This window comes from Heliangelus exortis, chromosome 7 (assembly GCF_036169615.1).
Source record: "Heliangelus exortis chromosome 7, bHelExo1.hap1, whole genome shotgun sequence".
NCBI classification, from domain to species: domain Eukaryota; kingdom Metazoa; phylum Chordata; class Aves; order Apodiformes; family Trochilidae; genus Heliangelus; species Heliangelus exortis.
Window position 1 is genome coordinate 28,051,867 of NC_092428.1, and position 11,271 is coordinate 28,063,137.

Genomic DNA, 11,271 nt, shown 5'->3' on the forward strand with positions numbered 1-11,271 from the left:
AGCACACAAATAAAAGGAGAAGAAGGTGACTGGCTTTCTGCAGACAGATACTGGTGTCTGTTTAGCAGGAGGACTTCTTTCATATAAGGAACCTAAAGGCTTCCCAAGTCCTGATATATTCATCAAAGTTTTAATGTGGCATAAAAGGAAAATAAACATCTGATAACAGTAATAATAAATTAGACAACAATAATAAAGGTGAGTGAGGTGTGAGGGGTAGCAGAGGAGTACTATGCTGTCTACAATGCTAAAATGAAAACAGTCTGACAGAATTAGCTTCAAAAGTCCTGTATTTCTAACCAAAACTTAAACCAAGTAGATTTAAAATGACTCTGCAGAAACTTCTCAGATTAAATTTAATCACACAATTTATTAGAAAAAAAGAAAAAAAAAGTTATTCTCAGCTGGGTATGTGTACCTAAGATGATAATAAAAAGAGTTAGCTTTATTTTATTGGTGTTCCAGATGGTGGCCCAAAGGGACTAAGAAGCGTGGGAGTAACTGTTCTTCATTTCTGAAGGGATGGATTTAGAAAGTTAAGTATGGCACATGACTGCCAACTGTTTCTTGAAAGGTTCCATGGCTTGTAACACTGGACTCCACAGAGACAATGGTAAGAAGGATGAAGAAAAACAGCCTGGTGGTTCTGCTGTTTGAATCACTGTCAGCTAACTAAGTATTTAGTTAATTCAAAGCAAATGACACATGAAGATCTTGTAGGACTGGCAGGTTTAGAGATATTTTTTTTTTTTTTTTTTTTTTTTCCCCTCAGAGCATCTCTTCACTGGAAGATAATTTATCTGAGTATGCCAAGATGGGACTCAAGAGAACAGATTTGACCCAATTTGTGAATCTGGAATTTTATTCTGACACGAAATGTGAGGAGAGGGGCAAACTGAGTAGCAGCTGCTTATACTGCCATTTAATGGTCTGTGCTTTAAAAAAAGCTTTCATACTCCAGCTTTCTGCGTTGCAAGAGAGAAAACACATCACTGAACTGATTTATCAACAGGTTACAACAAAGAAACTGCACAATTTGAGTGTACACTTGTGCAGAATTCAAGAAACATCACAGAGATAAACTGTCTTGTTTTCACATCCTTTGTGGCCTCTAGTCTCAAAATCCATATTTGTGTAAAATTCATCTTTAGAACAAAGCATTAGCAATAAAGCACATTTACACCCCATCTAATTGTATCCACTTTACTTTGAAAACTGAGTTAGGAATCTAAGTAATCTAATTAGGATATTAGCATCTAATTGGCATACACTCCTTACACATTTAATGAGCTAAAGCACTATCACTTTCCAAGTATTTCTTTTCAGGTGATAGTAGGCAAGAAACCAAATCAGATGAAAAACCAATGTGTCTGTAGTTACTATAAAATGGATTTTATACAGTCTAAAGAACCTTAATAATTTAGTAATAAGATGAGGCATCTCTAAGTGTGTTAGTGGAATACTTAAGCTAGAAAGCTCTGAGAATCCCAGTTAACAAAATATGGTAACCTCTAACTATTTTTTAAAACTCTTCGAGTTAGAACCATCCATTGAAGGACTTTCTCTGCTATTAGGGCTCAGGAATATCTGCTCCACAAAAATTATCAACCTTTTCTTTTTCAAAACTTACCAATACATATGAAGTATCATTAAGTTTCTCTTACTCAGCCCCATGCTACCTCAAAGAAAGTAAGATTATCTTATGCAGATGAAACTCTTAGAAGATCTGGAAAAGCAAACACTAGATCCTCTCGTGCTATACTGAAATCAGGTCCTATATCATATTCACACCCTCTTGCACCTCAGAAGAAGAAAAACCTGAAAAACCCCATTGTGCCAGAGGACAGTAGAAGATATTAAAGCTGTAAGACTTCCTCACCTGCTATGTCTTAGCAGTCTTCAGGACCAGGTACTTCACAAGGTAAAAACTAATAGTCTATGTTAGAAAAACAGTACCCTCCCTAACTCCAGACAGTACAACCTGGAGAAAAATTGCTTCCTGACACCAATCAGGTGATCAGTTTAACCCTGGGTATGTCAGCAAGTTATATCCAGGTGACATCCTAACAAACTGCCCTTTTTTCACCTGCTGCCAATTTTACATTTAAGAAAGGGCATTCCCCTTCTCCTATATTATGTACCAAGAAGGAACATGGAGGTCCTGGTGTATGCAGAAGAGTAGAAGAACTGGCACATGGACCTGTTAACAGTGTTTCTGTTTAGGATCTGTGTAAGAAAAGTACACAGAAAAGTTTTCCATTAAACTTCTCTGGCAATGTCAGTAAACATCCAAATCTTTATATCACAAACTTTATATTCTGACTCAGGATAACTTCACCATGTCACACATATACTTTCATTGATTTATAAATTTCCATCTGGAAGTAATTCATGTCCCTGCCTCCGTGACCTTGTCTGGAAAGCAGTTCCACAGCTTTGCATGTATTGCCAAAAACCTTCTTTTAAATTTCTCATTTATTCTTAATTGTTTGCAAGTATCTGATTTTGAAGTAGTGTTATCTTTTAACATAAAAGACTTCTTCCCTCATGTCTACCCCCACCATGAACTTATAAAGCTATAACTGTATGCCCTTTAAAGCTTTGTTTTGCCAAATAAGTTATTTTAATCTCAGCTGAGAAAAGAGGTACTCCTTTCCCCTAACCATCCCACTCTGCACCTGCTGTGAATCAATGTGGGTCATGAGAACTGCAAACAATGTTCTGAGTGTTGTCTTACCAGTGTCTTGTAAAGCAATATTAACACTTTATTGTCTTCACTGGAAATCCTTCATCTAATATACCCTGAAACTGCTTCATGCCCATGCCACAATGATGGCTCATAGTCACCATGCAGCTGACTAATGCATGAGACCTCTTCCCTTTACTATCACCAGCAATTATCAAGATATCAGCTTATATTTATCCCCAAGCACCCAGTACTTTCTGTACTATTAGGTTTCCACGTTGTCAGTCCATAAGGTCATTTCTTTTTTCTGATGTGCGAGTTATATTCCAATTTTGAGCCGTTTCTTCATGCCATATCCATTCTCCTACTTTTAGAAGTTCAAAAATACTACTTAAATCAGTGCTGAGATCAGTCCTAGAGGAATTCTGCTAGCAAACTCCTTACATCTTGATATTTCCATTTTTAACTAAATTCTCTTGTAATATAAGGCTTGACTCAGTTCCCCTTCCAGCTTACAATTCTTGCATTAAAGCCTATCTTCTCTATCTAAAATAACTTCCCACAGGGAACAATATAATGCCTTATTTCGATCAAGGTAGATTAGGTCTACTGCATTACTCTTCTCTGGGACAATTATCTTATCAAAGAAAGATATTAAGTTAGTCTGATATGATCTGCCCTTGATAAAACCATGTTGTAGTTTTTCCCACTTTCCATTTACCTCCAGGTAGGGTTTTCCTTCAAGAACTACTCTTAGACCTTTGCTTAGAGTGAAGGTCAAACTGCCACACTTACATTTGTTTGACCCCCTCTTTTCCTTTTTATGAACACAGGAAATAACATTATTATTCTTTAATTGGATTTAGCTAGCCTTGAATAGAACAGATAGACATATAATCTCTGCAAATTGGCATTTATATTTACATATCCTTTGGTGCCCTGAAATGGTTATTCTTTAACCCTCTCAGTGGAAACCTATGGAAACTTCCTTTGCTCTGCCTTCATTGCCCTAAGAACCTTTTTACTATTCTTAGTCACTGTATTATCCTCACTGAAAAACAAGACCATGTATTAATTTTCTATTTCAGTCATACCTAGATTATAGTTAATCTCTATTTTATCCCTGGTACTCTATGTTTCCTTACTTCTGTGCTCCCTTTTACTAATGTGTCTGAAGAACCATTTCATATTTGGTTTAAATGTGCAAGACAACTCAGCTAAATTCTTGTCTATGCTGCTGTTTTTTACATCACTCTTGAGAAGATCCATTATGAACTAGGAAAGGGAATGGAGCATGATACTGAGAACACTGATACATATCTATCCTTTCTTTCAGCATTCCCCCAAAAGGTGAAGTGTGCCCTGTTTCATAATTGTACTAACTTCTGCAAGGAGTATAGAATATTTGCCAAAATAAAGAAATAATTTACTAAATGCTTGGGTATATCTATGCTGATAGGACCTCGTTCTCTTCAACTTATAAATTGTCAGGAAGCATTCAAAGATATTTCTGAATTGCTGGATTCTCTCCCAGAGAAGTACAACAGCCTAATCTTAGTATTAATTCTTTGTCTTAATTCTACACCAGATAGATTGAGTTTTAGGAAAGAAACTAGGACATTTTATTAAATAATTAAACTGTGGATACTTGGAAGAAAAATAAGCAAATATAAACAAGCAGTCAACCTTGGTTTGTCACAAACAAATCATGTCACATTATTTAACTTCCTTCCCTGAAGGATAAAAGTGAAGCAGTAAATCTGTTGTACCTGGATTTGATAAGGGACTCTGACACTAGCACTAGATTTTCACACTTATTCCATAGTCTCAGAAGTAAGCTATTTTCTAAACCTGAATTTTTGCAAAATAGAAATTAATGGGGAAATAATAATCTCATATCCATTTTCTTACATTCCTTAGGCTTCTGCTGCTGGCCATTGCCACTGAGAAGCTAAGGACTCCCTTGGTGTGAACCAGCATAACCATGATCCTGATCTTCTATTCTCCATTATCAATGTGTGGCTGACAGAAAAGTTGCTCTCAGTGAATAATTTTGAACTATTCATTCTTCAGGACCTCACAAAAGTGATCCCACAGAAGCCTGAGCCAGGTGCAATTCTATTAATTGTTTTTATCACCTTGGAATATGGACTAGAGGGTTTACTTATGTGCTTGACACAGTGTATGGTCTTGAGGAGGGGAAGAGAGAGTGTTTTAGAGAAAAAAAATCAGAATTCAAGATACCAAGGCAAGTGGGAAAGACTGTAATATTAACTAAGGAGAAGAGCAACATGGTATGTTTACAGTCACAGGATTGTCATGGTTGGAAATGAACTCTAAGATAACTGAGCCCAACCATCCACACAAGAGAAAGAAAAAAAAAAAAACAAAGCAAAAGAAACCCAAACAAAACCCAAGAAGAAACCCCAATGCCCACTAGAGCATGTCCTGAACTGCCACATCTCCACACTTCTTTAATACTTCCAGGGATGGTGACTCCACCACCTCCCTGGGCAGTGTGTTCCAGTGCCTGACTACTCTTTCAGTACAGAAATTTTTCCTAATCTCCAGTCTAAACCTCCCCTGACACAATCTCAGGCCATTTCCTTGAGTCCTATCATTATTTACTTAGAAGAGACCAAACCCCACTTCACTACAACCTGCACAGAGCACTAACACTCTGTGCTTTTCAGTCTCTTACAAAAGGAGGAAAAAGAAGGCAGGTTGGGATCTGCAGCTGGATCCTCTCTCCTGCTTCCACTGGAAATGGCTCCTGTGAGGAAATGGCTCCACTTGGGATGGAAGGATGACATTTGCCAGGGTGCTGAATCACAGAACCACAGGGTTTTCTGACAATTTCGTGCACATGTGCAAGATAAGGAAGGTCTGGCCAAGAAGTTGCTCAGCAGAAAAGGAACTAAGAACACCAAAGATGAACACGGAGAAAGAAACAAAGAAAAGAGGCTAAACAAATATGACCTATGCAGAAAAGGTGGAGGAACAGGGTGTGTTTATATAATAAAACACAGGACAGGGAGAGTGAGGCAGGACAGCAGTCTGCCAGGACATCCTGAAAAGTTCTGCCCCTGCAGCAGTTCCTTGTCCCCATGTGCAACCCCCACTGCACTTCTGTCCCAACTGAGGAGTTAAAAGAAACTCCTGCTCAATGCTTTTCAGCCTTCCAGACCTCTGACTTCTATGACATTTGTTCAGTTTGTCTAATTGGATTATACCTAAAAATAAAGCAAATATGAATATGTGTATGCATCAGGCTCTTCATCATTAAGTTGACTGATTAAAGAACTTTTCTTTTTTTTTTTCCTCCCTCTTCCCAGCACTCACAATCAACAATTACCCCTGACCTGAGATTTAAGCTATATCTGTTTCTTTCAGCAATGGAAGAGGAAGGTTAAAAATGCCATCAACAGAAACATAGTTATGATACAATTTTTTTCAAAAAGAAAGAGGAATGGGCCAAAACAGAAGTAAATATACATATGAAAACACTTTGTGTTATTCACTTTTATGCACTCTGCAGCCTCAACCATACGTACTTATTTTGCATTCAAAGGACTGACTTCCTGGGGGTATTCTGAATATTCTGATTTAATTCTCAAAACAAAACAAAAAGAAAGCAATTATCTTAAAAGAAGCAACCTTTCCCCTCGTTATTCTTATTCACTTTCCTTCTATTAATTTCTTCCTAAGAAGACAAGCTGTAAGAAGACAAACCCGCAAGAATTATTTACACACTTTTCACAAAAACTGTGAATAGACAGCTTAATGCTTCTGAAAAATAAATAACTGTAATACAATGCAAATTATTAATTTATGAGTGTGGCACAATTGATAATGCATGCTCACCACAGCTGTGATTTTCTCCTCTACTTGAATTTAATGCTTTTATTATCCTGCCTATATGCTGAGTTCTGGCATATATATGCAGATGTGTGCCATGAAGCCTTTGAAAATTTCAGGATTAAACATAGCTAATCTCCCAGAAGCATCAGTGGGAAGGAGTATGGAAGGGATAGAAACACAAATAAAGGTTGTCATTTTTTATGTCATCCTTAGAAAAGATGAAACCAGTGATACAAATACAGATAGTGTACCATCTGTATCAATAGGCAGCTAATATAGTGTTATTTATTATTGTAAAGTTTGCATTAAATATGGACAAAGGGCTTTACAGAAAACAGAGGGCACAGTTTTATTGAGATATTTATTACATTGGATTTTACAAAACAGCTTTTAAAACCAGCAGGTAGAACATACCTTTTCCACAATATTCTGGAGGAAAGAAGTATGCTTAAAACTGTCCAGATTACTGTGAAGGAGTAGACACAACAGCTTGGTTTTCCTGAATAAATAATTAGCATTGGGAACTTCCTTACAAAAAATTTTGCCACTAAAAATACCTGAGACTGTGCAGTTTCAACAGTTACGTTAAGAGCCAGCTTTCAGGTGGAGGATATGTTTTAGTCAACATGAGGTGGCCCTTCCTGCAACAGGCTCTACTTCTTTTCTTTTGCCACTTGCACAGAGTGTGGAATAAACCCTACTGCTGATTAATTCGAGCCATGGCCATGTGTCCAGGTCTTCCAAATGCCTAAGGAAACTGTTGTATTTTAAAGCAGGAACAAGTATGGAACTGTAAAATCTTATATAAACTATTAGCAGAGAAGACTAAGAGTGTAATGGGCAACTCTTGGGTTCACATGAAAGTTATTTTCAGCATGCAGAGAAACTCATTTGGCTTTATTGCACATATCAAAAGCATGGCAGTTCTCTAACCTAGCACTAAGTGATGCTTCTGTAATTAATCAAGACAATAAAGAAGTTTCATTTCAGTCATCAACACATATTTTCACCACACTTGTGACATCAAGTAGAAATAAAGCTTAAAAAAGAAGTATAAACATTTTTTAAATCTCCTGAAATGTTTTAGAATGACATCTGCTTATATAATAATGTAACAGCATTGTATATGAACTTCTGAGAACCAGCTGAAATGGAAAAAAAATTTTTTTTTACTTTGATGAACTAATGGTAAAATTGTTACTTTTCATGTTTCAGTGCCCATTAAGATTTTCCTATGATTAAGATAAAATCTATGCAACAGAAAGAGATAATTTAGTATACTGGCATTATATGGTTATAAGAAAAAACATGATAGATTAAATCTATCATGATTAGATTAAAAAAAAACTTGATAGATTAAAATTAAGTATTTTCAACAGATTGTTTAATGCATTTCAATCCAAGATGACATCTTTTGCATAAAAGTCCTAGTCCTCAAAATATTTCTATGGCAGCCCCTTATTCAGATGTAATGGCACCCATCTTTTTATTTGCCATTAAAACAAAATTGGATAATCCATTTACATTTTGCTAATAAAAATAAAAAGCCAATCTCTTTTGTAAATGGAAGATAAAAACAGTTAAAATCTAAAAAGTATTTTTTACTGTTCCTGTTGTAGCTTCCACTGGGTGCTAGTTTAATGATAACCAGTATTGGTATAAGACAAACTGCAGTTTTCCAGCCAAATAATTAAGAAAATTGACTTTGACAGTGCAGCAGTTTTTTGTACTGGTATTCATTCCAAATCTTTTGGATTAATTATTTATATAGTTATATATAGAGTGTATATATATATATATATATATTATTAATTATTTCTCCATTAGAAAAATTATTACCACTATGCCAGGATAAATAAGAGCTCTGATAAATGTTTTAAAATGTGAGTCTCATTTTCTGCTTATCCAAATACTAGAGAGCATCTGAGTAAAAAAAGTTTTAGGATAGGCTTTTAGTTCCACTAACAGAGAGAGCTGTATTTGACTCCAAAATGCTACAGAGGAACAATGTGGATACCTCTGTAACAGCACAGTGATAAATCTGCAAAAATAGATTTAAAACCATAAATAGTAATATTTACTTTTGTAAGCAAAAGGGATCCAATGAAGCATTTCAAGATGGACTTAAATAAAATCCTGGATGTAAGACTCAAGTGGAGATACCGGAAGGCAAATAGCAGGCTCTGTCCTTACAAAGAACATGTGTTGTGAGGCTGTTTACATTCCTAATAAGATGAAAAGAGTATAGCTAATTCTTCACTGCAGCCAGATCAGTTAAGGGGACTACAAAGTTGCTTCTTGGTGTTTTTAAATCAACTATAAAAACACGGCTTTTATAAAAAAATGACTAACAATTTTGTCACCTGAAAAAACCAGACATAAAAAAGGGATTTTGGACACAGAGAAACACCCTATATTCATTTGCATATAATTTTCCAGGGATTTATTTCCATTATTTTTTATTTAATGATATGAATTTTTAGAGTTTATGTCCTCCATGTTGCAAGGAGAAAACAGAGTCCATTCTTGAGTCCCTTGTTGAACAGCCCACTAGAAATGGAGAGCTTTCAGCCTCTGGGTCAGTTTGCTCTCCCTCTTCCAGAGATAACTGTGTTTAACATGACCTCCTCAGCAGGTCAGAGATAGGTCATAAATTATAGGTTATTACTTCATGGTAATATTCTTCTCTGCTCTTCTCTAGGCTTTCAGAAGCAGTTGAGGTTGTTCATTTTGGGGTCTTTTTAGGAACTCAGATCTATCCAAGCAGAGTTCACCAAGTTTTTTTCTGCCCCTAATGCACCCATGCTGGGCAGGACACAGGACACCAGCTCCATCCTCTCCTGAAGTGCCATGGGTGGCCAGAGGGAGAGGGAGAACCACCCTGAATGTTTCTGATGTGCATTAAAATCACCATATTACATGTTGCCACTTTCCACTGCTTGCTGTGTTTCAACAATTAAGTTTTAAAATAGACAGAAAGCACTGCTTTTAAGAGCTGCATTACAAAATTAATTTTGAGCAAGTCTGCTATTTTTTATGCCTGCTTATGGCAAATAATTACTAGGTTTCTCTGCATGAGCATTGCTGCTGTACACTGAATTCCAAGTTGTTAGTGCTCTTTATATATTTCACATATTTCTACATGCACACATATATGCTATTTTCCAGTAAAGGATAGCTCAAACTTCAGCACTGAGAAAATGAAAAAAGTTAGTGCAAAAATAGATGGCAAATACAAAGACCACCAAGAGCAAAGGAAGACCAAAGAGATGTAGTCTGAGAAGAAGGTTTGCTATAAATACAATAGTTCAAAAGTAAGCAGTATAGTTTGTATATGAAAAAATGCTTAAGAACAAAAGAGAAAGTAAATTCATGACTACTGTCCTATAATGTCCAGTTTCCACTATATATTTTTTGAGGTGAAGACTGTATTGTGTCCTCTAATCTTTACCCTGCCACTTCTTCACCTTTGCCTCTTTCGTTTTTGAGTTTCAGAAAAACAAATCTTTGAAACAATCTAAGCTATGTGATTTAGAAACAAATTATACTAACATATTTTTATAATGACTTGAAATTACACACAAAATCTTTCTTTCCTTCTTCCTCCACAAACTAGAGAATAAACTTACAGAAGAAACTTTACTATCAGCAGCTTGATTACAAAGGGCAATTACTAATTTTGAAGTACACTAGAAAGATGACCTGATTACAGCATGGTGATTAAGCTACAGATATAGATTAAGATTAGGATATACTGATACAATTGACAAAATAAAATTAAAGTCACCTTTCTAACAGTGATTTACAAAAGATCTTACCCTTTGCAAAGGCTGGAGTGGAGCAAATGTAATTCACATTTTACTTTTATTCTGAAACATTCTGAAACATACAATCTCATCCATTTCCATGAGAGCCAGAAAACTGCAGGACCTTTGAAGCAATGGCCTTGATCCTGATTCTGAAAGCACTTGTGTCTGTTTCACATCGTGGTTCACTTTTTCTAATCCTGAGTTATTACTGTCAGTTATTTACCATGTAAAAATCAAGCACATGGCAAATAGCTGTGAAGCCTAATGTCAAATACTTGTCCCACTTTGAATTTTTTTAGTCTCTGAAGGCATCTTTTACAGAACTTAGTCATGCTGAATGGTCATTCTCAGACAGTGAGAAGTATAGTTGGAGTCAGACTCTTTCTAGGGAGAGCAGTTCCTATGCCATAATTAGAGACACTGAAGCATCCTCAACAAAATACAGTTGTTTCTTTAATAAGTGACACTGAACACTATCCCAGCCTAGAGCAGCTTTCTGTTTGAAATACAAAAGAAGTCTGAAAAACTTCAAAGAAAGCATTTAATTTTCTTTTTTCCTTGATCCACTGATAGAGCTGTTAATTTTCTTGAATTTTGTCAAATGACTTTTTCAGTCATCAGACCTGTGTAACAAATCACTCTCTCAATCACCAAATGTTCCCATTTGACTCACCCACATTTCCTTTGGCCTTTGGGTTGGAAGCCTCACTACTGAAACATTTTCTAAATTCACTTTTGTGAACTCTTCTCCCTTAGTTGCTCTTTCTTCCATTTAAAAAAAAAATTGCATTTCCTGGAACATAATGTGCTACTTTCAGGTTTTCTTAATTTCAAAACCCACGTTTTCTCTCCTAGATAGATCAATGTCTTTTCTGCAAAAAGCACCATTTTGTAGCACACTATCAATTATAAAGT